The following is a 5,617-nucleotide window of genomic DNA, read 5'->3' on the forward strand; positions in this document are numbered from 1 at the left end:
AAAGTGTTTGTTTTTAAAAATAGTTGCTTTTTTTTAAACTTATTTAATTTAATGACTATTTTATCAGTTCACCTGTTTAACAATTATCATAAAGTTTCGTAGTTTAGTAGCAAATTGTAGTATAAATAGAGTTCCACATCAGTTTACAGAAGAGTTTTCAGTCTTGATCACTGGAATGTGATTTATATTTAAAACTAGTGATGTGCATGTAGGAAAATTTGGCTGAATATCGGGTCCAGGTACCCAGTCGCTAAGCTTTGGCTGGGGCCAGGTGTCAACCGGGACCGGGTTTGCCCCTTGCCCCCCCCAAAAAAAACATACACAAAAACTAGAAACAAAAACAAAATTGACGTTTATTACATTTATCAGATAATCACCAACAGAACATTCTAGTTTCACTTTCAACTTTCAGTGCCTAGCTCCAACTTCTCAAACCCTAACCCCTTTGTTCTCTAAACCCCCACCTTCCCCAAAATCCACTCCTCAAGTCATGCATGTTATTAACCCCAATTATCGACTGTAACTTTCAGTAATGCTTTAGTTGCCACAGAGATTAGGACTAAATGCCTAACTTCTACACTCGGCAAGGCCCAAGTATTACCAGGTAGCCCAATACCTTGCTGGGGCCAAATATCTGGCCAGGTACCTGTGCATCCCTATTTAAAACTATTACTTAGATGGACGTTCCACATCAACTAAAGTTCACAGGAAAGTTCTCAGTATTGATCACTGGAATGTGATTTATATTTGAAACTATTATTTAAATGGACAGCCTGCTTTGTGAACCATTCAGAGGTAATAAAAACGACCACAGATTGAGATCAGTCTACGATAAATTCTTCTTGTACTTGCAAGGCTAGTGTGGTTCTGCTTATATGAAATGTGTGCATGTGTATAAAATCCAACTCTTTGTTTAATTATTAGAACATTAAAAATTTATACCTACATTTTTTTCAGATGGTTAACAGCCAACTTCATTGATTTTTTTTGTAGCCTATTTATTGACAAAAGGCTAATCCATCATAAGACTAATATCAAACATGTATGTATGACATACTCAAGGGTCTCCAAATGTCCGACCACTATGTCATTGTTTGGATTTACTCAAGGAGCTCCAAATGTCTGACCACTGTGTCATTGTTTGGATTTACTCAAGGAGCTCCAAATGTCCGACCACTGTGCCATTGTTTGGATTTACTCAAGGAGCTCCAAATGTCCGACCACTATGCCATTGTTTGGATTTAGTCAAGGAGCTCCAAATGTCCGACCACTGTGTCATTGTTTGGATTTAGTCAAGAAGCTCCAAATGTCTGACCACTGTGCTATTGTTTGGATTTAGCCAAGGAGCTCTAAATGTCAGACCACTGTGTCATTGTTTGGATTTACTCAAGGAGCTCCAAATGTCTGACCACTGTGTTATTGTTTGGATTTACTTAAGGAGCTCCAAGTGTCCGACCACTGTGTCATTGTTTGGATTTACTCAAGGAGCTCCAAATGTCCGACCACTGTGTCATTGTTTGGATTTAGCCAAGGAGCTCCAAATGTCCGACCACTGTGTCATTGTTTGGATTTAGCCAAGGAGCTCCAAATGTCCGACCACTGTGTCATTGTTTGGATTTAGCCAAGGAGCTCCAAATGTCCGACCACTGTGTCATTGTTTGGATTTAGTCAAGGAGCTCCAAATGTCTGACCACTGTGTTATTGTTTGGATTTAGCCAAGGAGCTCCAAATGTCTGACCACTGTGTCAGTGTTTGGATTTACTCATATGGGTGTATTGAATAGTATGCCTAAGATTATATATATTGAATTAAAGCATGTTAGTTTCCAGATTTTATGTCTGCACCACATGGTAGAGTGAATCGTGTTATTTCTGCACCACATCTTAAAGTGAATCATGTTATTTCTGCACCACATCTTAAAATATGATGTAATGTACCTAGCCTCTTACAGGAGGTGAGTAATTACAATATGATTTAATGTACCTAGCCTCTTAGAGGAGGTGAGTAATTACAATAGGATTTAATGTACCTAGCCTCTTACAGGAGGTGAGTAATTACAATATGATTTAATGTACCTAGCCTCTTACAGGAGGTGAGTAATTACAATATGATGTAATGTACCTAGCCTCTTACAGGAGGTGAGTAATTACAATATGATGTAATGTACCTAGCCTCTTACAGGAGGTGAGTAATTACACGATTCACCACCTCCTGTAAGAGGCTAGGTACATTAAATCATATTGTAATTACTCACCTCCTGTAAGAGGTTAGGTACATTAAATCCTATTGTAATTACTCACCTCCTGTAAGAGGCTAGGTACATTAAATCATATTGTAATTACTCACCTCCTGTAAGAGGCTAGGTACATTTTGTTTTGTTTTACTTCCCGACTGTTGAAGTTCTTTATTAAACTCGGCTTTCAGTGAGGGGTCACTTTCTATATCTCTCGGTCCTGAGTCATCATCCTTAGAGGAATACCTGCACTCAGTTTGGTTTCCTTCTGCAAAAATACAAATAGATCTTAGTGTTGCTGACACGGATTTTAAGATCATTAGATCTTATTGTTAAACTTACATTTACACTGCTTTCCCCAAAGATTACTTCATACATAGGTCTGAGGAGTTAACTGATTACAGCGTAACAGAAAAATGGAATTTCTTGTGTAATGTAAAAATGTCCTTGCAAGTTTTGTAATTAAAACACACATAAGTTAGAGAAAGATAATTGATGAAAAATCACGTTTTAATCTACTGATTAAGTGAAAATTAACTTTTTGTTTCAAGATTTCAGGCTAGAATAATTTATAAATAATATACATTAAACATATATTATTTATGTAAAAACATAACAGCATATAGAAATTATGTAAAGTTTTTCTAAGGAATTAATATTTCTTTTTTAAATATTTTCTCAGAGTTGGTGTTTTTCAAACATGTTAGCTTCTGATTATCACGAAAAGCAATTAATGTTATAAGTGTATACGTCAGAATCACTGCTCATTAATAGTTACATTTACTGCATATCTGATAAGTTAAAATCACTTAATTATCACCAAGAAATGTTTAATACTAACTTCTAGTACATTATAATAAAATTAAAGTATTGGTCATGAATCTTTTCTTATTTTAAACTTATGTTAGGTGAGACTAGGCTTGATTGTTGATTGATTATCAGGTCAGCCTGTTAGTTTATGCTGTAAATGGTGCAAAGTACTAGAAACAAGAGAAATGTCATATATAACCATATGCAAGTGGAATTCCTATTCAAACATTATCTATTTGTAAAGTTAGGCCTATTGTTAGTTATATGTAGGTTGGAAAAGTTGTACTTGTAGATATTGTAGTTTAGGTAAAAAACGTTTTTATTATCTTTAATGAACTTAGAACTTTCCTTTTTACTAAATAATTATGATAATAAAAATGCCCAAGAATAGAAACTGTCAGAGCAATATACAAATTAAATTTATTCAAACAGGGGAAAATATACTATATCATAAATACAAACAATACTGAATCATACACATTTGGATAAATTTCCACAACAATGTCAATAATCAACATACAAGTAAAAGTAATTGCAGTAGAAGGTGGCACCTGAAATTAAACAAACAACCTAAACACATCTAAAACAAATCTATAACTATCATACATATAAACACTAACATTTTGGAAAATCAGTTCACTTCGCTTTTTTTAAAGTCTCTAGCAGACTGTCGATCACATATACACAACTGCAATGTTGAAACAAAACCACACCTACCTTTATAATGTTGAAACAAAACCACACCTACTTTTATAATTTGGAAACAAAAACAAATCAACCTTTATAATGTTGAAACAAAACCACACCTACCTTTATAATGTTGAAACAAAAACACCTACCTTTATAATGTTGAAACAAAACCACACATACCTTTATAATGTTGAAACAAAACCACACCTACCTTTATAATGTTGAAACAAAACCACACCTACCTTTATAATGTTGAAACAAAACCACACCTACCTTTTGGAAGTTTTGGAAAACATTCATCACAAACTCTTGCTGTTTTAAACCCTAAATAACGAAGTGGGGCTTGACCAGCTGAACAAACAGAACACACAACCTAGAAAAAAAAGACACCTTATAGTATTATAGTCCAATATGGATGAACAATCACAACCTACACAAAAAAATACACCATATAGTATTATAGTCCAACATGGAAGAACAATCACAACCTACACAAAACACACCTTATAGTATTATAGTCCAACATGGAAGAACAATCACAACCTATACTTATAAGGTATGGAGGTACTATTGCATTAGGTTATTGTTTAATGAAGAAATCACAGCTTATTTGTTATCACTTATAAGATATGGAGGTACTATTGCATTAGGTTATTGTTTAATGAAGAAATCACAGCTTATTGTTATCACTTATAAGGTATGGAGGTACTATTGCATTAGGTTATTGTTTAATGAAGAAATCACAGCTTATTGTTATCACTTATAAGGTATGGAGGTACTATTGCATTAGGTTATTGTTTGATGAAGAAATCACAGCTTATCGTTATCACTTATAAGGTATGGAGGTACTATTGCATTAGGTTATTGTTTAATGAAGAAATCACAGCTTATTTGTTATCACTTATAAGGTATGGAGGTACCATTGCATTAGGTTATTGTTTAATGAAGAAATCACAGCTTATTGTTATCACTTATAAGGTATGGAGGTACTATTGTATTAGGTTATTGTTTAATGAAGAAATCACAGCTTATTTGTTATCACTTATAAGGTATGGAGGTACTATTGTATTAGGTTATTGTTTAATGAAGAAATCACAGCTTATTTTTTATCACTTATAAGGTATGGAGGTACTATTGTATTAGGTTATTGTTTAATGAAGAAATCACAGCTTATTTGTTATCACTTACTGTAATACTTTAACAACTGCTGAAAGAGTAGAAAGTTACACAAACCTTTCCACAAGCTTGACAGTGATGACGGCGGAAGGTGACGGTGAACTCATTTGTACACAACTGACACAAAGTAACAGCTGCATCAGGTATCCATTCTGGTGCTGTACTACCCAGGTCAACAGTTAGACCTCCATACTGTGTATATCAACATATTCAAAAGATCAACAAAAATATTTCAACATGACCAAACGTTCAAATGATCAACAGCTAACCACAAACTCAAAAATATCAATGTCCAATATTTCAACATCCATATCACTATCCAATACGTCAACAAGAACACACATTCAGAAGATCATTATCCAATTCGTCAACAAGAACACACATTCAGAAGATCATTATCCAATACGTCAACAAGAACACACATTCAGAAGATCATTATCCAATACGTCAACAAGAACACACATTCAGAAGATCATTATCCAATTCGTCAACAAGAACACACATTCAGAAGATCATTATCCAATACGTCAACAAGAACACACATTCAGAAGATCATTATCCAATACATCAACAAGAACACACATTCAGAAGATCATTATCCAATACGTCAACAAGAACACACATTCAGAAGATCATTATCCAATACATCAACAAGAACACACATTCAGAAGATCATTATCCAATACATCAACAAGAACACACATTCAG

General features: G+C 34.1%; 1 long non-coding RNA gene across 1 annotated transcript in view; it reads right to left on the bottom strand.

Annotated features, from left to right (window-relative positions):
* LOC106476647 overlaps positions 1-5,106 on the bottom strand; it is a 7,095-nt gene extending 1,989 nt beyond the window's left edge. Inside the window, exons 1-3 of the long non-coding RNA XR_001291914.2 lie at positions 4,967-5,106; positions 4,007-4,106; positions 2,347-2,501 (exon numbers count right to left, since the gene is read on the bottom strand). This is a non-coding gene — a long non-coding RNA (uncharacterized LOC106476647). The remainder of the gene's footprint in view (positions 1-2,346; positions 2,502-4,006; positions 4,107-4,966) is intronic.
* Between the last annotated feature and the right edge of the window lie 511 nt (positions 5,107-5,617).

This window comes from Limulus polyphemus, unplaced genomic scaffold, assembly GCF_000517525.1.
Source record: "Limulus polyphemus unplaced genomic scaffold, Limulus_polyphemus-2.1.2 Scaffold11103, whole genome shotgun sequence".
NCBI lineage: Eukaryota > Metazoa > Arthropoda > Merostomata > Xiphosura > Limulidae > Limulus > Limulus polyphemus.